The 24,077-nt window shown below is 50.0% G+C and overlaps 1 long non-coding RNA gene and 5 other non-coding genes across 6 annotated transcripts; 1 reads left to right on the top strand and 5 right to left on the bottom strand.

The window, feature by feature from the left end:
• Nucleotides 1-261: 261 nt before the first annotated feature.
• TRNAI-AAU lies at nucleotides 262-335 on the bottom strand. Its single transcript has one exon. It is a non-coding gene; the product is annotated as a tRNA-Ile (tRNA).
• Nucleotides 336-669: 334 nt separating this feature from the next.
• On the bottom strand, nucleotides 670-743 carry TRNAT-AGU. The gene has a single exon. It is a non-coding gene; the product is annotated as a tRNA-Thr (tRNA).
• A 255-nt stretch (nucleotides 744-998) lies between these two features.
• On the bottom strand, nucleotides 999-1,080 carry TRNAS-GCU. The gene has a single exon. It is a non-coding gene; the product is annotated as a tRNA-Ser (tRNA).
• A 410-nt stretch (nucleotides 1,081-1,490) lies between these two features.
• Nucleotides 1,491-1,562, bottom strand: TRNAW-CCA. Its single transcript has one exon. It is a non-coding gene; the product is annotated as a tRNA-Trp (tRNA).
• Nucleotides 1,563-10,105: 8,543 nt separating this feature from the next.
• Nucleotides 10,106-12,450, bottom strand: LOC102157040. The gene is made up of 3 exons (XR_005359474.1): nucleotides 11,493-12,450; nucleotides 11,069-11,140; nucleotides 10,106-10,950 (listed from the first exon to the last, which is right to left on the bottom strand). It is a non-coding gene; the product is annotated as an uncharacterized LOC102157040 (long non-coding RNA).
• LOC119872052 lies at nucleotides 11,470-11,605 on the top strand. Its single transcript, XR_005360254.1, has one exon. It is a non-coding gene; the product is annotated as a U8 small nucleolar RNA (small nucleolar RNA).
• Nucleotides 12,451-24,077: the final 11,627 nt, after the last annotated feature.

The raw sequence follows: 24,077 nt of genomic DNA, 5'->3' as shown, positions 1-24,077 counted from the left end.
TCTCCAAGCTTCCTGTCCACAGTTCACATGGTAAATTCCAGGAGCCCCAAGCCATAGCCGGGACCATTATAGAGATCACAGAAGGAACTCCAGTTTTATTAAACCTCCCTCCTCTCCACTCAAGACAGTACCATTTTGGACTGAGTTTCTACACTTTTCTATTTGGGATGTGAAAAGTCCTGGGATTAGGAAAGATTGCTTTACAGGCTTTCCCCAGTAACAAGAAATTAAATGGTGCAAAGTTAAAAAGGGAACCACTCCTGGCCCGTACGGGGATCGAACCCGCGACCTTGGCGTTATTAGCACCACGCTCTAACCAACTGAGCTAACCGGCCAGTTGATGTTGGCATCTCGGTCTAAAGCTATATAGAATTTATATTACCCATCGGTCATGTATAAAGAAAATTAAATATGGGCAGGGCCATTCCGAGAGACATGATAAACGACTTGAAGACGAAATCACCGAGCGTCTCGGGAAGGAACAGGAAGCGCAGATGCCACTCTGGTGCTCGGCGGCAAATACGGAGGCTGACGACCAGCACCGCGGGGTCCAGGGACCCAACCACAAAGGCCAGAAATGGAAAGCGCATCCCGTGGAGGCTCCGGAGAGACAATGATGGTTCGTTCTGCGGATGCTCAAAGGCTCTCCGCAAAAGCAGCAAAGTGTGGAGGCACCGCTGGGATTCGAACCCAGGATCTCCTGTTTACTAGACAGGCGCTTTAACCAACTAAGCCACGGCGCCCACCGTGAGGTTCCCCAGCCTCTTCTTTCCTTGGCCAGGTCAGCTCTACCGCAGGTGAATGGATGCCCAGATGCCCCTTGTGGCTGACCTCGGGCCGTCCCCGAAAAAGGAGCGGAAGGGACGAAAACCACGGCTGGGGGCGACTGCAGTGTAGAGGGGTGACGCGGAAACCGAATCGGAGTAGGTAAGAGGTTACAGAAGAAATTCGTGCTTGACGATGACAAAACGGAAGCCCCAGCCGCGGGAACCGCACGCCGACGAGGATGGGATTCGAACCCACGCGTGCAGAGCACAATGGATTAGCAGTCCATCGCCTTAACCACTCGGCCACCTCGTCTGCCGGGCTGCGGCTTCCGCTCTCCTCTCTGGGGTCTGAACTCGTCCTCCCGCCCGCCGGGCCCGCCCACGTGGCGGAGGGCGCGCGTCCCGGGAACCCCGCCCGGCCGACGCGCCCCGCAGGGCGGTCGCCCCCTGAGCCACCTTCTCGCCCGCGCGCTCCATCCTCTCCTCCCCGGCACCCAGAGACCCGCCGCGCGCGCCCGTCCCCCGGAGCTCCGCCCCCCGTCCGCGCGCACCGGGCTCCGACCTCTGGGCTGCCCGACGGCGCGGCTCCAGACGCGGCCCCCGGCGCGCTCCCCTTCCGGCCCCCGCGAGGTGCTGCTCCCACTGGGCGCCGGCGCTCGAGCGTCGTAGACGCGCCCGGGAGGGAAACAAATAAAAGTGACGGAAGCCCTCGCGAAAAAGAGCTGACCCCGACGTGATTTGAACACGCAACCTTCTGATCTGGAGTCAGACGCGCTACCGTTGCGCCACGAGGTCGGCCGGCCGGAGGGGTGGACAGGTCTCCCCATGGCCACTTGGCAGCCGGCCGGGGTCCTCGGCGACGGGGTGAGAGCCGAGCGCCTTCCCGAGCTCCTTAGGCTCCGGCGGCACGGTGGGTTCGCCGACCCGCGGGGCCCCCGCAAACCCCCCACCCTCCGGCGTCCTGCCCACGAGCTGCTGGCCCGGAGCCGTCACCGGGGGCCCCCAGAGCACACGGCCGGGCGGGGTGGGAGGACGCCCCGCGGAGCGTGTGGGAGCGCGGCCGGAGCCCCGGGCACCTGCGGGGCGAGAGAGGAGCTCCTGCAGCTGCGCGTTCCCGGGGTCCGCGGGGCCTCCAGCCCCGCATCGGCCCCGCATCGGCCTGTACCAGCCCGCACCAGCCCCGCACCAGCCCCGCACCGGCTCCGCATCAGCCCCCGGCTCGGAGACTCTCTGATTTCTAAGTCCAGGGCAGAGACCCAGCCTCGGTCACTTTGTCGCTCGCTCGTTACAGCTCTGAGGAACAACTTACATGCTGTGACAGACACAGACCCGAAGGGTGTGTTTTGATTAAGTTTTAACAAATGCCACCCACAACCCATTCAATTCGTAGGACATTTCCTCCACCCCCAGAAAGTTCTGCCCTGCCCCTTTCCAGAGGCTAACCACTGTCCTGATTTCCATCACCACAGGCGTCAGCATGTTTTGGGGTTCCCCAAGTGAGAAGGAGCCGCGGCTTGGAGAGAGGGGAACCAGAAGCTAGCAAGAGACCCCCAATGGCCTCTTGAGGAAGAGGAGGAGTGCAAGAGGCCAACCTGGAGAAAGAGGTCATGCTGTGTCTCACCCCTTCCTTCCCAGGTCAAACGTCTGCACATCCCATACAGTGGTGCTCCTAAAAGTCCTCAGGTCCCACCTCTGGATTCAGACCTCCAGCACCTGCTGGACATCTTCACTTGACCCTGTCACCCTTCCTTCCCACTCCTGGACCATCAGCCAGTGGCTAAGCCAAGGCTGGGAGTCTTATCTTGACTTCCCTCTCCCGCCCTCCCCATTTCCAGTCACCAAATTCCCGTCAATTCCATGTTCCTTCATAATTCTCCTGCTAGCCCTAATTCCCCATCCCCACTGCCACCCTCTCACCTTCTCTTGCTGGATTATTCTAATAGACTCCTCTCTGATGGCTCTGCCTCCGGAATAGCCAAAAAGGATCATCTTTCTAAAATGCGAACTTGATCCCATCGCACTGTGGCTGAAAATCAGTGCCCCATTCCCTTGGAGATTAGGTCCTAACTTATTGGCAGGGTCCCCAGGGCTACACACTTCTTAAGTGAGCCCCTGGAAGCAGGTTGCCAGTATTCACACATAGGCTTTGCTACTTACTAGTCGTGGGATTTGGGTTGGTTATGAAATCTCCCTGCGTTTCAATGTCCCCATATGGAAAATGGTAAAAACCTTAATGGATCACTAGTAGTTTATTTACTGAGATAAAGTGTTCAGAACCTGACTGGCCACAATCAGTTATTATGGTTATTATTAATATCTGGCCCTTGCCTGATTCTTCGGCCACTGCCTCCTCCCCTCCCAGTTAGCAACCGTGGTGACTCATTTAGAGTTCCTTAAACTCACTTTAGCCTTCCTCCCTGCCTCTTTGCCACTGTCTCTGACTCTCCTTTACCTGGATGACCCTTACATACCCCTCAAGACTCAATTCAGAAGCTCCCTCCTCCGGACTTCTCCCCACCTCTGGGGGAGGAGGCTCGTGATGTGTCTCCTCCAGGGTGACACTGAGAACACTACTTTTAATTGTCTCCCCCGCCACATGGCAAGTTACTCAGGAGAAGGAAACACGTATTCCCAGCACCCCATATGATTCCGGGAGTATAATGTGTATTCGATAAGCATTTGTGAAATTAAGAAGGAATGGCGTTAGCGAAAGCCCTAGAGTGGACAAAAGCCTGCTTTACAGAGGAAGGAGTCATGTCTGAGTAGCTGGAGAGCATAGGAAGAGGTGGAAATTTTTGCCACAAAGGGAAGTATCAGGGAATGTGGACTTGATCTCTAGGCTGAGAAAGGTTCTGTAGGAGGGGTGAGGTATCATCAGTCCAGGAGTCACTATCCAGAGTACTCACTTGGAGGTTTAAGACTCCATTTATCCTACCCCAGTTTCCCAGTTTTAGAAACCAATAGATTATTCTGTTCAGAGCTGCATTGCCCAATATGGTACCTGCTAGGGTGGCTATTTGATATGGGGCTTTTCAAACTAAGTTGAAATTTAAGAACTCAGTTCTGTAGTCCTGCTAGCCACATTTCAAGGGTTTGATAGCCACATGGAGCTAGCTGGCTACCGCAGTGGACAGAAAACACTATGAAAAATTTCCGTCATCATAGAAAGTTCTGTTGGACAGAGCTGATCCTGAGGCTGAAAGTTGGTGGCTTGAGGCTGTCGTATGCTGTATGCTGTCATCAAGGTTATTTTTCTTCCTTTTCCTTTTTTTTCCACCATTAAGTTGGCTACTAACATTTATAATTGGAGTAACAATCTGGATTTCTGGCCTCTCTTAAAACAAAACAACAACAACCACAACAAAACTCTCAGGAATCTGGTAATGCTGGACTTCTATCTCCTTCCTCAAAACAACTGTCTGAAGTTGAAGCTGAGTAGTTGCTGTCTCCCAAAACCCACAAAAGATGTTAAATCTACCAGTTCACAATGATCTTAAGAATAATGAATTGGTCCCTTGTGGAGGAAGGTAGGGAATCAACTTATTATTCTGAAAACTGGTAAGTAATGGGGGAAAAGAATCACACATTTATCCAGCTTTTCCTGTATGACCTATATCTCAAGGTAAACAATGAGTTGATGAAGGCACATTCTTACCTATAGAAGAATAACAGGTGACAAGCACAGAGAGGAAGGATGGAATTAAGACATCCCTGTTTTGCAACTCCTCATGAAATAATGCAGCGAGGCAGTGGTGGTCAATGAAAGCAGTAGGTGAAAAGCTGACGGGAACTTTATAATGCCAGCCTCAGTCTGACTACACCTGAATCCAGCGCTCAGATTTAACACCAGAAAAAGAGAGAGAGGCAAGCAGCCAGGATTAGCCTTCTGATGTGATGGAATAGGAAGGACAGGCCAACTCCCAAGGTGTCTATTTACCAGGAAATCGAATGTGAGACTCCTCAACCACTACTAGATCTAACAACCAGTTTACAAGAAGGAGGAGGAACGGGTTAAATGGCAAGACCAGAGCACTGCCTATAAAGGGCCCCGTGTCTTGATCAGAGAAACTTCAAGGAAGGAGAACAAGAAGGAACAATCTAAGATGAGAAAGGAAAGAAATAAAAAAGAAAGAAAGAAAGAAAGAAAGAAAGAAAGAAAGAAAGAAAGAAAAGAAAAGAAAGAAGGAAAGGAAAGGAAAGGAAAGGAAAGGAAAGGAAAGGAAAGGAAAGGAAAGGAAAGGAAAGGAAAGGAAAGGAAAGGAAAGGATTTAAGAGACATATCAACCAAGTGCAACGTATGGACATATGGACATATGATGGGTATTGGGCAACCTGAGCTCTTTGGTCATGTCTGGGATTTGCTCTGCAAAAACCTGGTGGGCCTGGGAGGGAGCCAGGAGAGTCTTGCTGAAACAAGGGTGGCTGCGTCATGGCAACCGTCGGAGCAGAATGGCAGGCTTCGAAGGGGTTCATCCTCCGATTTTCTTTATTTTTACATCTATTTGAATTTTTCCATGATGAAAATATTTTTTTCCCCTAAGCTCTTTTCTGACCAAATCAAATGTTAGGAGGTGTGGGTTTCGACGCTGGGGCCAGGTGACCCCGCCCCTCACCTCACCCGTCTCCCGCTTAGGGAAGGACACCCGGTCACCAGCAGTACCTCCGACGGCCACGGGGTGGCTCTAACACTCACTTTTGTGTGACCTCTGCGGAGCACGCTTCTGTGAACGAAGGTCAGGGGGAGCAAGGGGATAGACCTAAACGCCTGCTCACTGTTTATTAATTCATAATGTGAAATGTGACTACCGAGTTCTTACTATCTAGTAGGTTCCCGGGGCAGGAAGCCTATTATAAACAGAATGCCCCAAACTTTCCATTGCGGGAGCCCAAAATCTAACTCACCGTCAACCTTGACCCCTTCCTTTTTCCCACCTACTCGGAGCCCCGTGTTTAGACCTTCCTATCTTTTAATGATCTCTTGATTCCTTACACTTTGCTCCACTTTCCTTATTCCACCCTGGTCCACTCTCATTCTGTCTGTTGGCTTCTTCACAAGCCTGTTACTTAACATCTCAAAATCGATTCTCCGTGTTGCATCTTCTAGAATACAGACCTACCGGGTCTGTTCCCATGGCGGCAAAGCCATGCACCTTGTCTGCTCACCCCACCCCACCCCACCCCACTCTACCCTGATCTCTTCTTCCCCTTTGGTTACTAGACTTCAGATATGCTAGCTTCCTTTCTGCTCAATGAACACACACTGGCCTGGCCACCTTCCAACCTAAGAACCTTTGCACTTGCTCTGCCTCTCCCTGGAAAGTTCTTTTCCCGCAGCATCTCCACACGGCTGACTCCTCTTCATTCTGTTTGTTCCGGGACCTTGGAAAATTTTGCAAAAAACAGGTCCTGGGTTTTGCTCCCTTTCACTGGATGATAGTGCTTTTTTTGTGAATAGTCAGATTTGATAAACTGTCACTGGGGGAGCTTGTTCTGAAGACCTGGGCTTCCCATTCCTAGGAAAAAAATCATGTGAGTTATAGTCAGACGGAGGCAACCTTCAGTCCTTGCATCTTATATGTGTGCTCAGAATATTTCCGTGTTCCCTGTGCTGACTTCTGTATTTCCCATGGTGGAGAGCACATGGAGCCCCCCTCATTGGACTTAGGACGTCAACATTATCACTGTATTGAGGGTCTCATGCTGGTGAAGGTCACCTCAAGGGTGAGAAGCAGTTGGGTCCACTGTACTTTGCCTGTCTCTCCACTCCTGAGGTGGGGGAGGTTTGAAAATATTTTCAGGACTTTAAAACAGTTCGACAATTAAAGAGAGAACCTCCCCTACACACCTGAGAGCTCAGAAACCCATGCAGGGAATAGTTCATTACCATCCAAAATTTTAGGAGTAAAAAAATAAGAGACTTGGCTGACTCTTACCCTTTATACAAATAATTCCTCTGAAGAGTCTAAAAGATTTTGTTTTTTAGTTTACGAGTTTTGGTGACCACATAGTCTCTGTTATGAGATTAAGGCTGTATTGCCTTAATCTTAAAGAGGTGGTTTAATGTGAAAATGTCACTGCATAGTTTCAGTATATAGGAGTTCAACATGAGGGACCATCAGTCCTAGAAAACATTCCTTCTTTTTATAAAGCAACTTAATGCCTTAATGATACTACTACAGAAGACCCAGAAGGAAAACAGAAAGGGTTGTCATTTAAAACCTTTTATTTTAAATAACTTGAATTACTGAAAAAATGCAAAAATAATATAGAGGGGCACCTGGCTGGCTCAGTCCCTAAAGGATGTGACTGTTTATCTGGGGTCGTGAGTTCAAGCCCCAGATGGGTAGAGGGCTTACTTATAAAAATAGATATAAATATAAATACATAATAAAGAGAATTCCCATGTGCCTTCAGGACAATGTTCAATGTTCATTTTATTATTGCCTCTCTTTCTATCTCTACAGACACACATGTATTTTTCTAAACCATTTGAGAGTAAATTGCAGACATAATGGTCCTTCACTCCTATTTCAGGAGTGTATTTTCTAGCAAGAAAATACATTCTCTTTCCTAAAGGCGGAATTATAAAAAATCTGGAAATTAACACCGATAATACTGAAGCCTAAACTAGAGACCTTATTCCCAATTTGCCAAGTGTTCCACTAATGTCTTTTGCAATAAAAGAGAAGAAAGTCTTTGGGTTTCTTTTTCTCGTCCCAGGTTCATGATAGTTCTCGTCAAATATGTCACAGGTCTTTATAAAGTCTCCCTAAATCTGGAAGAGTTCTTCCAGTCTTCCTCTTTCGTGACCTTGGGCAAACGTCTCTTTGCTCTTTGAGCTGCATTTTTATGCACTGGTTTAGAAAAAAGGAAATTATATTGGGGTCCTCAAATAGAGAAATGCGTTTCCTCTCAATTTTGATGTTTCCTACAACAAAGTTTAAGAATAAATGACTCGGGATCCCTGGGTGGCTCAGCGGTGTGGCGCCTGCCTTTGGCCCAGGGCCTGATCCTGGAGACCCTGGAACATAGTCCCACATTGGGCTCCCTGCATGGAGCCTGTTTGTGTCTCTGCCTCTCTCTCTCTCTGATGAATGAATAAATAAAATCTTAAAAAAAAAAAAAAAAAAAAACTCCAGGAAGGCAGTGAGCCTTCTGTCTTGTCAAGAACACGAGCCCAGCACTTGCATAAATATTTGTTGCACGAAATTAGAAATGAGCCCCCCCCCCCCCCCCGTCTCGGCCCCCCCCGCCCCGGCGTGCGTGTTCAGCTCAGCTCGGCCAGAAAGCACTGCGATGAGATGATCTGGAAGCCGGGCTGAGGAGAACTTTCCGTTCTGCAAGGGTCTCAGATCTCGCAGCCGGGGCCCCAAGGTCACCAAGGACACCGACAGGCAGAGCTTCTGGGATGCAGCTGGGCGAAGTCAGGGGAAGGAAATCCCAGCAGAGACTGCAGCCTGGCCTCCCCGGGGGCGGCAGGGTTGCGTGCCCTCAGCCGGTCACCTGCTCCCTTCCCCACACGCGCCCCTCAGCCACGCAGAGGGCTGGCCATTTTCTGCTCTCTGCCATCCCCCCCGCCCCCCAAACGGAGCAAAGTCGTCTGGGGACTCGCGGCGGGGGTCAGAGGATCAGGGAAGGTTCCGGTCCCGGGTCCTGTGACAGCCTCGGGCTCCGTGATCATCTAAGGAGTGATGGTCGGACGACGCAGGGACATCCACCTCCCGAGAGAGACAGACACAGACACAGACACAGACGCAGAGACCCGGCCTTAGGCCCGGCGGCGCCCTCACGCCGGCAAGGGCGGGACCGCTGTCTCACTAGAGCACCGCGGGCGGAGGGTCTTTCCGGGCCACGCCCCCCGCAGCCGAGCCCTGGCTTGCGTCACGGCCCGGGGCCGCCGCCGCCGCTCGAGAATGGACTGCTCTCGCGAGATTTGCCGAGATCCCGCCGCAACGCCCGTGGACGCGGTTGCCAAGGCAACTGGGCGGGGTCGGCGCGAGCGGGAAGGAGGCGTCGGTCGAATTTTTGCGTGCGGGCCTGCGAGGCTTGAGCAGAGGGCGTTTCCCGAGCCTTGAGCCCCGCCGAGTGCGGCCTCCGCTCCCGTCGGTTCCCCTGCGCCGGCGGGGCCATGGGGCGGATCTCGGGGCTCGTACCCTCTCGCTTCCTGACGCTTCTGGCGCATCTAGTGGTCGTCATCACCTTGTTCTGGTCGCGGGTAAGACCCACGGCCACCCCCCTCTCGCCCCCTCCCGCCCCCACCGGATCCCTACGTTGGGGTGCTCCCAGCCCCCCATGCCCCTTCCCCAGGGCCGTACGTGGAGGGTCCTCCCATCCCCTGTGACCCCAGTGCTGCCCCGCAGCCCGCCCCTCGTTCACTTTGTTCCTCTTTGCCCTGCTCCCCAGGACAGCAACGTCCAGGCCTGCCTGCCTCTCACGTTCACCCCAGAGGAGTATGAGCAGCAGGACATTCAGTGAGCACGTGGGGTGGGGGCGGGGTGGGGGCTCAGAAGTCAGCAGCAGCGGGAGTGGAGGGGTCTTTGACGAAGTCCAGGAGGCCCGAGCCCGCCTCCTTCCTCTCTGCAGGCTGGTGGCAGCGCTCTCTGTCACGCTGGGCCTCTTTGCCGTAGAGCTAGCCGGTTTCTTCTCAGGAGTTTCCATGTTCAACAGCACCCAGAGCCTCATCTGTATCCTTTTATGCACAGGCCATTGTTTCCCTCCTAGGTGGGGAGCTACCTAACTAGGCGTTTCTGGCGCAATGGTGTGTGCTCTGGTGGGCAGTCTGTCCAGTTGATAGATCATCTTAGGCAGTGTGGAAGACTTAATACAATCTTCAATCGTTTGTTAAGCTCCCCGCGATGCACCAGATGCTGGAGATCCCAAACGGGAGTAAAACAGTTTTGTACCTCGAGGAAGAGGCAGAGACACAGACATCTGTAATTCACTGTGAGAAGCACTGTGCTAAGGGCGTGCGCCAAGATTTGAAGCTCTATAGAAACTCAGACAGCAAAATGAATACAGAAATAAAGACAGAAATGAGGAGGATGGATCAGGGAAGGCTCTTGATGCTTGAACTGTAGACGGGGAGGACCAGGGTGCTGCATGGTGATTCCAGCGGTGTATCAAGTCACTGTGAGCATTCTTGTGTGCCTGGGTTGTATGGGGAGCCAGCTCCTGGACCTGAATGGTCCAGGCTAGCCCCTGGATACCGGGGTTTGGGTAGCCTGGGGTCCCAGCGCTGCAGGCCCAGCCCTGGTCTCTACTCACACGGTTCTTCTTCTTTTTATTTTATTTTTTTAAGATTTTATTTATTTATTTATTTGACACAGAGAGAGAGACATAGAGACAGAGAGGGGGAGAGAGAGCACAAGCAGCGGGAGCAGCAGGCAGAGGAAGAGGGAGAAGCAGACACCAAACTCCATTCCAGGACTCTGGGATCATGACCTGAGCAGAAGGCAGACACTTCACTGCCTGAGCCACTCAGGCGCCCCTCACATGGCTGTCCTTAAATTTAGAAGTCAGGGTTGCTGGTTCTGGCCTTTGCAGCGTGGTGAGGGAGCAAGAAGGGAACCTGAGTTGCAGGTGTCAGTCCCAGCAATGGTCTTTCCTGGCTCATCACTACTTATTCTACCTATTGAACTAAAGGCTTTCCTTGACTCTGGTGCATTCCCAAGCCATTGCAGCTCACTGTAGTGCCTCGGTGGCCCTATCCTTTTTCATATTCGAACGTTGGGAGTGCACCACTTACTGGTACATTTTTGTCTTCTGCAGGTACGGTAGCATCCTATGTTTGGGGATGGGGGAGGAAGGTTTACTCAATCTGAAGGTTCTTCTCCCCGCCCCCCCCCCACTACCCAGGCCTTTACTCCATGCCCATGCAGAAGAAACCAGACCCACTCCACATCCTGTAGTCCCTTGAAGTCCCCCTCTTCCACACTTTGAGGGTGGAGTCTGTAGTTTGGGAATGTGGGTCATTTTCTTGGAAGGAGCCTTGAACCCATCACCTTCTGTCCGCAGTGCCCTCCCAGCTGTCACCGAAATGGCATTATTCGTCAGTGTCTTTGGGCTGAAAAAGAAACCTTTCTGATACCTTCCTGACGCGAGCACAGGGATGAAGGCTGGAGGAGCAGGGGACCACTCAGCATTGCCAGAACAAGGAAGGCAGTCTACAGTTCTCCCTCTGACCCTGCAGTTGGAAGATGTCAGTGTTCGCGTTAGGGTAATTATCACTCCAACCTGCGATGATCATCGTTTTATTTAGTGCTTTGTAATAAAATATATTTTAGAGTAAGATCAAGACTTACAAAACTTTTAGGGGAGTCCTGGGGTAGCCACACTACTTGGAGAAACGGAAGGCTCTCTTCCAGCCTTGCAGACTGTAAAAAAAAATCAGAGGTATCGCTTTTATTTTGGTTATTACGGTAGCGTTTGGCGGAAGGGGGTGGGCGGGGATATGTAAATATCCAGCGGCGTCCGCGGCTAGCGTGCCAAGCTCTGGAGTGGAGCATTCTGGGAGAGATTGGTTTATGTTTTTATGCAGCCAAATGGGGGGGGGGAATGTTTTTTAATATCTGCAAGACATATAGCAATAGAGATGGCAGATCCTAGATAGCTGCAGGTTGCTGGGGCTAGCGCGCTCTTTACTCGCCCTAGCCGATAGCGGCATGGTGTGCCCTGAGTAAGGAAGGCGCACGGAAGCTGGTTATCGTCAGGTAGGATAATCCTTACCTGTTCCTCCTTCGGGAGGGCAGCTCGGAACATGATGATTGGAGCTCGCATGATTCGTGATTAGCGTCTCTGCGTAGTCGGGACTTGCAACACCCCGGCTGCTCCTATCTGATTCTTCCTGACGATCTTTTCTTTCATGTGTGTGTAAACGGGCAGATTTCGGCGGCCCCTGGGGCGGATGGGTTGTTCGCGCTTTCGTTGCCGGTGCAGGTCTTTTGCGGAAACACGGGATCTCTGCAGGGGATGGGGTTGCGCGTGTCGGGACCTCACGGTCTGGATTCACTGTAGAGAACTTGTGTGTGCGGTACGAAGCCCTGTTCCTGTCGCTCGGACTCGGTGGTGGCGCTGCAAACTCTTCCTCTCACCTTGGCCGAGGAGCAGCAGCTCAGGTCCCTGGCCACCTCTTCCCCGGGGTTGCGTCCGCGGTCCAGGATCGTGAGCCGTGTGTGCGCCGCAGAGGCTCAGGCCCTGCCGGTGTCCCAGGGTGGATGTTCCCAAAGTCCTGATGCCCAGCGAAGGCTCAGTGCCTGTCCCTGAAGCTGCTCTCCATAGTTTCACTCCTACATGGTGGAGCCCAGGGCATCCTAAGCAGGCTTCCAAGGACAGGCATTCTGGGGAGGCCCTTCCCTTCACGCCTGTCCCTTCTGGCAGCCCTTTATCCTGGGCATTTATTCAATGAATATTTACTGAGCACTGAAGTATATGCAGAGCATCCGGGAAGGTACTGAGGGAATAGTGACTCTGATCCAAGTTCAGCCTCAGCCAGCACGGATCCTGTGACTCATGGAGAGGAACAAGAAGCGCTCTTCCCCTACTCCCAGAGGCACTGAGCAGCACACTATGGGAAGAACTACCACGGAGACTTCCAGATGCCCTGGTCTAGGGAATCTTTTGCCCCGGGTGACAGGACTGGTGCTCCTGGAGGAGCAGTCTGCCTTAGGTCAGATTGTGCCTGAGGCCAGGAAGGTGGACATTTGGGGCCCGGCCAAGGTTATGGGTTCAGGAAAGTCCCATCCCCCCACCCCCGCTATTGGTGTGGTTTACTGATTTCTGAAAGCCAGCTTGTTTTTCAGAAACACTGTGGGCTAGTTGCATAACAGCTATTATCAGAAATTATGCAAACTAACATTATACTCAAAAAACAGAGGTAATACTCAAACTCATTACTTCCTGATTCATTTTTCTTGTTTCTTTTTTTAAGTTTGTTAGGAATTTTATTTTTTATTGAATATAGTTGATGCGCAATAGTCCATTAGTTTCAGGTTCCTGATTATCTTCTACATTTTACTATAATGTGCTAATAGTAAATAGTATTATTTACTATTTGAGCTTATTTACATTTATCATATTTGTATAGTGCGAGTGCTATATAATAATGGGCTACTACTTGTGTGTATCTCTTCACAACTTATAGACATCAAGTTGGGATTTTGAATATGGCCCTGGTAGGAGTATTTACAGAAATTGGCGAACACTGTGCATCAGGCTTTGTTGTCTAGATTTAAGAAGACAATGGAGAAAATGTTAATAATGCAGATTAAATTTTAAAATGTCCTGCCTGGGCAGCCCTGGTGGCACAGTGGTTTAGCGCTACCAGCCCGGGGTTTGATCCTGGGGACCCTGGATCGAGTCCCATGTTGGGCTCCCTGCATGGAGCTTCCTCCCTCTGCCTGTGCCTCTGCTGCTCTCTCTCTCTCTGTGTCTCTATGAATAAATAAAATAAATAAAATCTTTTAAAAACATAAAATGTCCTGCCTGTAACCATTACATTGTGAATAGCACACAAAATGGAGGACATATTGCCCTGGAGGTTGAACATTATTGTCAGATTCAGCAAAGAAGTCAGTCATTGAAGAAAGAGTGAAGTCTCTACATACTCTCAGGGTTTGTTTCATTTTTGTCTTCCTCAAAAATATAAATAAAAGTATCAACCAGCATTCATACTGGAGCTACTCCTGTGGTTGGGACACAACTCCATCTATGAAGTCATGAAAACAAAAGTGGAATTTACAATAAACAATATTGTCTTTTATTATTACTTGTAAATTCTGTGTTACACATCCTTTGTATCAGTAAGATAATAAACACGCACATACATAAGCTCATACTATTTCTGGAGAACTGGTTGTTTTGGGGGTTTCTTAAAGATTTTATTTATTTGACACAGAGAGAGAATGAGCACAATCGGGAGTAGCAGAGGGAGAAGGAGAAGCAGACTCCCCGCTGAACAGGGAGCCTGAAAGGGCCAGATCCCAGGACCCTGAGATCATGACCTAAGCTGAAGGCAGAGGCGTAACCGGTTGAGCCACCCAGGTGCTCCCAGATAGCTAGTTAAACATTTATCAGCAGTTCCTGCCCCCACCATCCCAAGAAATGGCTCATCACCAATCCTTGTTTCTAAATCTGGAGGGCATTTCTCAGACTTTGGCATGATCTCTTTTCAGCATCTAATATGTTGACCACTCCTGCCTTTTTTTAAGATTGTATTTATTTATTAGACACACAGAGGCAGAGACACAGGCAGAGGGAGAAGCAGGCTCCATGCAGGGAGCCCGACATGGGACTCAATCCTGGGACTCCAGGATCATGCCCTGGGCTGAAGGCAGAGCTAAACTGCTGAGCCACCAGGGCTGCCCTACTCCTGCCTTTTGAAATTTGTTCTCTGGCCTCTGAAAAATAGTTCCCCTCCTTCACCTCCCACTCTTCTGGCTGCTTCTCAGGCTTGTGTAATATTGACTGTGCTTACAGCTGGTCAGTCCCTGGGGACATGCTACTGGGTTGCTTCCTGCCCTTGCCCCTTATGTGTTCCTGAACGCTGCTCTCTGGATAGCTTCACCTGCCTCTTGTCCATGTAAATGCCGCTGGTTTCCAAGCATTGGCTCTCTTACATGAGCCCTTGTCCAGGGCACAGCCTATGGGAACAAGCTGTGGAGTCCATCCTGGGTTCATCCTGTTCTTGGCTGTGTGATTGGCAATGGGTCACTTAACTTCTCTGTGCATAGCTCCCTTCACCCACATTCCAGAAGTAGGTACTATGAACACTTCAACTATCCGTCTCTTAGTCAACACCAGAGGCTTTGCCAACTAGCATCAGAAGTGGGCTTTCATTTTATTGTGAATTCAGTGGCTCATCAATCAGAATAAGCCAGTCCCAGGAGACAAATACTAGGGTAGTCCGAGTCCTACAGAGGGAAAGTAGAATGGTGGATGCTAGGGACTGAGGGTAGGGGGTTGGGAGTTGTTGCGGGGGTAAGAGGGTTGCAGTTTTGCAAGATGAAAAGAGCCCTGGAGACCAGTTGTAAGACAATATTAACGTACTTTACGCTGTGAGCCACATGCCTCAAAATGGTTAAGATGGCAAATTTCATGGTATGTTACTTCTGACAGTTTAGAAATTAAATCAACAATTTAAAAAATAAAAACCCCAGTGGGGAAAAGAGAAATCTGTTAATAAAGGTTATTAGAAAACTAGTAGCCATCTGGGAAAAAGTATGGATCAGTACCTTACCACCACTATTATTGATAGATCAAAGGTCACAGTGCAAAAAAACACAAGCATAAGAGATCCGAAAGAAAACTTCCCATTCTAACCGTGTATCTTGACATGTCAGGCCTACAGAAAAGTTGCAAAATAGTACAGTTTCCTGAATACCCTTCCCAAAGCTCCTCCAAGTGTTAACATCTTGCATGGATGTGTCATGATTATGGGAACCAGGAAATTAGCTTGATGCGGCACTATGACCTCATCGACAGCTCTGATTTGAATTTTGCCAGCTTTCCCACTAATGCCCCCTTTCTGCTTCAGGCTCTAATCCAGGATTTCACATCACAGTACGAAAACAAAACAGAAGTCCTCAAAGAAAAGCCTGATGAATTCATTTTTAAAAATGTATTATTTTTTTTTTTGAAAAATGTATTATTTTTTAAAGATTTTATTTATTTATTTATTAGAGAGTACAAGCAAGGGGAGCTACAGGCCGAAGGAGAGGGAGAAGTGGACTCCTCCTGAGCAGGGAGCCCCATGGGTGTGGGGCTGGATCCCAGGACCCTGGGATCATGACCTGAGCTGATGGCAGAGACTTCACTGACTGAGCCACCCAGGCGCCCACCTGATGCATTTAAATACATATTAAAAAGATAAAAAGTGGGACACCTGGGTGGCTCCGGGGATGAGTGCCTGCCTTCGGCCCAGGGTGTGATCCTGGAGTTTCAGTCTTGCATTGGGCTCCCCGCAGGAATCCTGCTTCTCCCTCTGCCTGTGTCTCTGCCTCTCTTTCTCTCTCTCTGTGTCTCTCATGGATACATAAAATCTTAAAAAAAAAAAAAAGGTAAAAAGTATACATGATAAAGAATCATAGGCAAAAGCTAACAGATAAATGACAATCTAGGGAAAATATAATTCATATTGCAGAGAAAGGGCTAATTTTGAAACATGAAAATCTACAAATCTATAAGAAACATACCAACAATCCAATAATAAAGGCACAGAAGAATTGTATGCATATTTCACAGGAAAGGAAATAAAAGGACTCAAATATATGATGCCTAAACTCATTCACCATAAGAGAAATGTAAATCGTGTTTATCTTATATTTGTAACCCTCAAAAAGTTTCATTAAGAGTTAAAGAGAGTCATCTGGGTGGCTCTGTTGGTTAAACGTCTGCCTTTGGCTCAGGTCATGATCTCAGGGTCCTGGGATAGAGGCCCACATTGGGCTCCCTACTGGGGGCATCTGCTCCTCTCCTCTCCCTTCCTGCCTCCCTCAAACTCCCTCCCCCTCCCCCTGTTGGAGCTATCACTCTTTCTCTCTCTCAAAGAAAGAAAGAAAGAAAATCCTTAAAAAAAAAAAAAAAAAAAAAAAGTTGAGGGTATGGGTTTAAGGAAACAGGTCTCACCTGTTGGTTGGTGGGAGTAAAAATGGGTCATGTACCCACAGTGCCCAATTTGGCAAAGGCCACAAAAATCCAAAGCAATCAAAACCACAAACACTCATGCCCTTTTGACCTAGGATTTTCACTACTAGGAATTAGCCCTGCATATTGACACATAGGTGAAATGGGAACATGCAGATTGTTCTTTGCAGCTTGGCTTGAGTTGGCAAAAGTAGGCCTGTCCACAGGAGAGTGGTTGAATTATGTTACAGTGTCAAGAGGGGTCTGTCTCAGTGGGAGGAGCATGGGACTCTTGATCTCAGGGTCATGACTTTAAGACCCCCTGGGAGTACAGAGTTTACTTAAATAAAGAGAAAACTTAAAAAAAAAAAACAAAAAAACAAAACAAACCCAATATCCAAGATCCGTTAAGTGACAAAAGGACCTTGTGGGATGGTTCCTATGGTTTGCCTCCATCTGTGTAGAAAGTGGAAGTGGAAACCATCCGCACTGCACTTGCACTGAGTCTAGAAGGAGGCCAAGGTTATGGAAGATTGGTGTTGAGGGCAGAAGCTGGGAGGTGGGGAGTCGGGACAGGAGGGAGACCTTCTCCAGGTGCTCTTTTAAACTTTTGGAGTTTTGAAGCACATGTATTATTTAAAAAGACAAAACTGGGGATTCCCTGGGTGGCTTGGCGGTTTAGCGCCTGCCTTTGGCCCAAAGCATGATCCTGGAGTCCCCTGGATTGAGTCCCACATTCAGGCTCCCCACAGGGAGCCTGTTTCTCCCTCTGCCTGTGTCTCTGCCTCTCTCTCAGGAATAAATAAATAAAATCTTTAAAAAAATAAAAAGACAAAACTGTAACATTTGAATGTGAACCCATAGTATACAGCATCCGATGTTTCCTGTCTGGAAATGAAGCTAAGTCAGTCTCAAAGCTAGAGAGACAGATCCCTGATGACATCCTGTGAGTGTCTGTTAACTTAGACTTTCCAGTCAAGTTGCAATATGCGAGGCCTCAGCTTCTCCTCCTTGGTTTAAATCTGTTTGAGCAAATAAAAATAAAAATAAATCTGTTTGAGCTGTGTTGGCAAGTGTCTTGATTGTTACTTCCATCAAAGATTGCCATGTGTGGGGTTTGTTGTTTTTTTCCCCCCAGCTTTATGAGGTCTAACCGACAGACATACTGTGTTTTGATGATCTTTCTTGTGTATTATTGTCGCTCCTGGTGCCAGCACGGAGCGAAGTGGAATGAAAAAGTCCTCAGTTTGCCAATGAGGAACATGAGGCCCAAGGAGAAAGCCATTACCTTCATCGGCAATAGAGAGCTGGGGCTAGAACCCGAGTCTCTAGCTGTCAGGCCAAATCAGTTGACTCAACTCAATCAGTCCTCATTGAGGGGCTCAGGTGGTAGAGCATGTAACGCTTGATCTTGTGGTTGTGAGTTTGAGCCCCATGTTGGGTGTGAGATTACTGGGAGTAAAAAAAAGCCAAGAAGTCTTCATTTAGCATCTTCTACCTCCCAGGCTCTGGACATGGTGTGTGAGATGGAGGGGAAATAAGGATGATGTGGGTTCATCCTGAACCACGGAGTCTGGAGCTCCCCTACCACCCAGAGGAACCTGTTAACCCCAGTGAGTTTCTAATGAATAGAGGGTTGCAGAGTCAGGATTTGGGACCAGGAGATCTCCCAGGTCTGGAAAACTGTGATCTGCCTATGTCTTGACTTACCCACATTGGGCTCTGGCACCTGGGTTTCCCACTACTCTGAGGCCCAGGCCTGTCCTGCAGCTCTGACAAGAGCTGGCTCCCTGGCCACCCTGCCCGCAAATGATCAGGGCTTTACCAGCTCAAACAGGGCTGTCCTCACAGGACAGGGACATAGGGGGCACACAGGCCCTGCCTGAACCCCTTCTCCCCAAACAGGTGCCTAGGCACTCACCACTGGCAATCCATCTGACCGCTCTGCTGGGTTGGCGTTGAAAACACCCCCCCCCCCCAAAAAAAAAAAAGAAAGAAAAAGAAAGAAAGAAAGAAAGAAAATAAAACACACCTCACTGGGACACCTGGGTAGCTCAGCAGTTGAGTGTCTGCCTTTGGCTCAGGGTGTGATCCGGGGGTCCCTGGATCAAGTCCCGCATCAGGCTTCCTGTGAGGACCCTGCTCTGCCTCTGTGTGTGTGTGTCTCTTCTGAATAATTAGATTAAATATTTAAAAGGAAAAATAGAAAACACTCCTCACTGAAACTGTAGTCCACTGCTGTTCATTAGTCACACGCCTGCCTTGTTTCTGGCACTGTGCTTGGTACTTGTGTAGGGAGAACAGAAAAGGTATCGCTTTGTCAATGTCTGTTTTATACAAAACAAACAAAAAACACCTTTTAAAAGAGGTATTCTGTATGTGAAAGAAAGTAGATTACCAACTTAAAAAGACTCCACCAAGGCATTTCTGTGAGCCTCATTTTTCCCAAATACAAAATCAAGACCTCACATGGTCGTGGTTGATCATAGGATTTACAACAGCATTCCTAAGAGCACTGTTACAGGAGCAAAAGAATTGGAAACCTAAAAAAAAAAAAAAAAAAAAAGAATTGGAAACCTAAAAGCTGATATCTGAAGGACTAAACTGTGGTGAGCTTTCTGGCTAAATATGGAAGTCGGCCATGAGCATTTGTCTTCCCTCCCCTCCAAAACTGAAATAAATCACAGGAGAGAGGAGTCAAAGATGGATAAATTGACAAGGACCAAGAGACCGGAGAGACAATAGTGGACGAGAGATTTCAACAAAGCTTTGGAGGCTGGATAGTGGCTGAAGGGGGGTGGCAGCACGAGCAAGGGCAGGGGGTGTCAGGACAGGACATCCAGAGATCCCGGAGGTCACCGGATCCCTAGTCAAGACCAGGCTGAGAGCCCAGATCCAAAGTGTTGAGACTCTGGGGCCCCTGGGTGGCTCAGTCAGTGAAGCGTCTGCCTTCGGCTCAGGCCATGATCCTGGGGTCCTGGGATCCAGCCCCGCATCCCATGGGGCTCCCTGTTCAGCGGGGAGCCTGTTTCTCTCTCTCCTCCTCCCCCTTACTCTGTTTGTGTTCTCTCTCAAATAAATAAAAATCTTAAAACCAAACCAAACCACAAGTGTTGAGACTCTTGGTGCTCCCTCACCTCTCACACCTTAGTCCCACACACCATCCCCCACATCCCGATTTTCAGGGAGGCTTTTTTTTTAAGGGATATTTATTTATTTTATTCATTAGAGACTGAGAGAGAGAGAGAGAGAGAGAGAGAGAGACCCAGGCAGAGGGAGAAGCAGGCTCCCTACGGGGAGCCCCATCCCAGGATCCCAGGGTCATGACCTGAGCCCAAGGCGGATGCTCCACCACTGAGCCCCCCAGGTGTCCTTTCAGGGAGGCTTTGGACTTGGAGATGGCAGGAGCAAAGACCAGAGGCTTTGGAGGCTACAAACAGGAGCCTCAACCCTCTTTCCAGATTCTGCCCCTTCCATTTACAGGGAGGAGGGATGGAGAGGATATGCTTCTCTCTGAACAGCCCCAGCAGAAAGCCTGCTACTTATCAACATTTCAGAGTCCCTGTGAAAAGGCTTCCACTGTCCTGCAGGAAAGCCAAGGGCCCGTGAATGTTCCCCCAATACACACACACATCTTCTAATCAGCCTGTTGGTGCCTCCGTATTAAAGCCAAGGAGCAGCACACCTGCAAAATGAAAAAGAGAATCCTCCCATGTATTAAAAAAAAATCCATAATTAAAAAAAAAAAAAGTAGGGATCCCTGGGTGGCGCAGCAGTTTAGCGCCTGCCTTTGGCCCAGGGCGCGATCCTGGAGACCCGGGATCGAATCCCACGTCAGGCTCCCGGTGTTCTCCCTCTGCCTATGTCTCTGCCTCTCTCTCTCTCTCTGTGTGTGACTATCATAAATAAATTTAAAAAAAAAAAAAGTGGAACAGGGCCACCTGGGTGGCTCAGTCGGTTAAGATCCAGCTCTTCATTTTGGCTCAGGTCATGATATTGGTATTGTGAGATTGAGCCCTGAGCTGGGCTCCACGCCGGGTGTGGAACTTGCCCAAGATTCTTTCCCTCTAACCCTCTCTCCCTACTTCTGTTCATTCTTTCTCTCAAAAAACGAAACAAAACAAAAAACCTGGAAGAGACTGAGAGAGATGGGGGGTGGGGCAAGAAAAAATAGCCTATAATTGGAAAGCTAAAAAAAAAAAAAAAAAAAGGAAGGGGCTTAATGCATATAGTCTGTGAGCATTTGTGTTTTTAAAAAGAGAAAATAAGTATCTATATCTTTCTGTCTCTGCACCAAGCATTCTGGAGGACTTAAAAACCTGGAGAGAGTAGCTGTGTTGCATAGGGGTCTGAGGGCAGCTCAGGAGGGTTGGCTGTGCATTCTTTTGAACCTTGGAATTTTCAGTTTTGATTGTGTAACTTATCACCTATTTTAAAACCTAATACTGGGATGCCTGGGTGGCTCAGTGGTTGAGCGTCTGCCTTCGGCTCGGGGTGATCCCGGAATCCTGGGATCGAGTCCCGCATTGGGTTCCCTGGAGGGAAAGTGTTCTCCCTTTGCTTGTATCTCTGTGTCTGTCGTGAATAAATAAATATTAAAAAAAATAAAATCTAATACTGAATAATGGAAATATAATTATTATCGTCAGAGAGATAAGAGAAGAAATTGCATTTTGGGGAAGGAAAAAAAATCACAAAAACTGTTTTTTCCCTGCCAAAAGAAGAATACACAAAACTTTCTAGGGCATAAAACCAAAAGATGAGTTGGGGAGTGGCCAAGGGAACCTCAGCTTTATGTCTAATGTTTTAATATTTTATAAGGGAGAATGCAGTCACATTTTTTGTGTAATTAAAAAGCAGTCCATTGGCAATCCCTGTAAAGCACCTAGCACAGGATAGGCTCCTGGGAGTTTGTTTTCCCTCCAGGAGCCCAGGGCTGGGCAGGCAGCCCCGAAGTCTTCCAGAACTGGAGGGCTCAGCCAGAAGTCTCAGGGGTCACAAGGCTTGACAGCTGATTGGGATAGAGGTGGGGCAAGCCCCTGGGTCCCTGTTCCAGGCAGCACTCCCAAGGGCGTGCTCCTTCTGTTCCTAATTAGAAGGCCTTTTCCTTATAAGCATTGAGGGACACACGAAGTTTCTGAAATTAATTACTATGTGGTCAGGTTTGACTCCCAGATGGAGCAAGTTTATGAGTCAGTGTGAGAATGACCCAGCCCTGTTCCATCCCAACTTCTAAGTCAGCCGTTGTTGCTAGAAGAGGAAAACATAAAAGAAAACCTTTATTAAAGTTTTTCCCTGTGCGTCTCACATCCCAGGCACCAGAGGTGCTTGTTAGAAATGAACTTGGGCCCCCCACCCCATCTTTTGAATGAGCCTTGGGAGTGGAGCCCAGAGATTTGGTTTGCAGAACCCTCTGGAAATAGGCAAACACAGAAGCCACCATCTCAGTCTGCAAATATATTATTCTATTTTTCTTTAGTTCAGCTTCTATTTTGGGTCTCCATTCTACTGCTTGCAGAAAACATTACCTTACCCACTTCCAGATGAACTGCCATCCCATGCCACCCCTTCTCCTGCCTCCACCATTAATCTAAATTTGGGGGAGCCCCTTAGCACTGCAGCATAGGTGGGGTGGCAGGGAGAGCTCTAGCTCTGAGCTATATTTTCCTGGGTCCTCACATCCATGGATCATCCATGCCCTTGTTTCCATGCTCCTGCTGCTACAGCCCCCAGGACCTCAATAATGATGTGCCAGCTTTGAAAGCCACACTCCACGACCTTGGCTTCCCAGATGTATTCTGAGTTCTGTCCCTTCCATGTTCTCTTCACATGGCCATTGGGGAAAATGAAGATCCCTGCTAAAACAATGTCTAATGCCTTGTCTGGTCCTCCAGTAGCTTCTCCCCAGCTAGGGCCAGGGTAGCAGGGCAGGTGGGGGTGGGGGCTTTGCCTGTTTGTACCTCCTTCCTCGTGTTAGACCCAGACCCAGACACTGCAGCTTTTGAACTTAAAAGCCTGGAATTTGGCATCTTTGTTGTCGGGCTAGAAAATAGACTAGTCTAGGGGCCAAAAAGCAAAAGCTAGCATCCCATAGTGCCATCTGGGCCCTCAGACAAGCCACTCTTTTCTCCCTTTTCACATAGGCCAAGCCAGCCAGCCATTCTGTGCCAGAGTACACCAGGACCAAGGAAGTGGCTGCTCCCTGTAGGGGGAGGGAGCTGAGAGGATCTTATCTTAGATCTGCTGAGTCCCCACACCCAACACAAGCTCCCTGTTCACTCACCTCCCCCAGACAACTGGGAAATGACACCTCTGGTGTCAGAGCCAGTCCCCAGGCTTCTGCTGGGAGGGGGTGGGGCACTGCATGAGGGAGGCTCTCACACCAGAGGCCCTGGGAAACCTGGGTGGGGGAGGGAAGAAGCTGGCTCCTGTTTGTTTTCAAGAGGCCAAGACCACCAGCCTCCCTCTGCTCCCCTTCCAGGTATGGAAGGAGCACCCCTGCCCCAGAGCCATGATGCCTCCACTAAGACACCTCCTTCTTCATTTTTGAGGCTTGCTTTGACCGACCTCACAAGATAGGTGGCTCATCTGGTCCCATCTTGTCCCTGAAGAGCCAGGCCTGCTGGGGATGAGAGGACTGAGTGTGTGGAGCTGCTGTTTAAAAGATCTAAAGAGAGACCAGTCAGGGATGGAGGGGGAGTGGATAATCCTTTCCTACCAGGTTCCGGATCAAACCACTGAACATGTGTTAGTGCCTACAGTTGTAATACACGTGGAGTCCAGAGATAGGACAGGAACTGGCCAAGGTCACACCTATGAGGCTAATGCACATGTAAAGTAGTACCTTGTACCTGGCTACTGCAGGGGGTAGGCAGCCCTTGCCTACTGTCTTTCCCCTTGAAGAAGAAAAACAGAACGAAGAGAAAACCCCCAAAACCCCCTTTCTGTCGCAGTCTGGGATCAGAAGCTGAGCTCTCCTCTGTTACCTGGGAGCGGCCCCAACTCTGGGGCAGAGCTGGGTTTTGGCCGGGTCCGCAGCCACCACGGCCACCACGTGAAGCAGCCGCATGGGACAGCCTAGTGCCCTCCTCCGTCGGCCTTAACCTTGCCCTACCTCGGTCAAGCACCTCTGGTCTGCGCCCCGGTTGGGTTGTGAGGAGCTCACACACCCTGCAGTGGCTTGGTGGGGGCGGGGGCGGCCTGCCTCTTCTGCTTTCCTTCACAGCCGAACTCAGCGGCCGGGGCCCCAAGCCCGCCAGGCCTCCCCTGAGCTGTCCACCTGCAGGGCTGGCGGAGGGGGGGGGAGGGCCCCAGCTCCCGCCGCCGCTGGCCCACCGCAGCAGCAGGGGGCCCGGCAACCTGCACCTGCCCCTTCCCACGGCCCACCCAGCCGGCTGCAAACGCTGGAGCCGGTCGCCAGCGCGCAGGCCGAGGCCTCGCGGTGTGTGGGGGGTGCGCACTGGTTTGCGGGTTTCGCGGGTGCGGGCGGACGTAGCCTGGGGCTCACGGGCACCCTCGAGGCCGGAGGCGGGGGACGGAGAGGCGTGGGGCTGCCGTGAGGGCTGCGGCCGGATGCGCGGGGATCGCGGCTCCCCAAGCTGCGGCAGGTGGGGGGCCGCCCCGCCGCGCCCCGCCCCCACCGCCCCGCGCCCGCCGCGCCCCGCCCCCGCCCGCAGTGCCCGGATGTGGGTG

Source organism: Canis lupus, chromosome 5, assembly GCF_011100685.1.
Source record: "Canis lupus familiaris isolate Mischka breed German Shepherd chromosome 5, alternate assembly UU_Cfam_GSD_1.0, whole genome shotgun sequence".
NCBI classification, from domain to species: domain Eukaryota; kingdom Metazoa; phylum Chordata; class Mammalia; order Carnivora; family Canidae; genus Canis; species Canis lupus.
The sequence above is the reverse complement of the archived record's forward strand: the minus strand, read 5'-3'. Positions and strand labels throughout refer to the sequence as shown.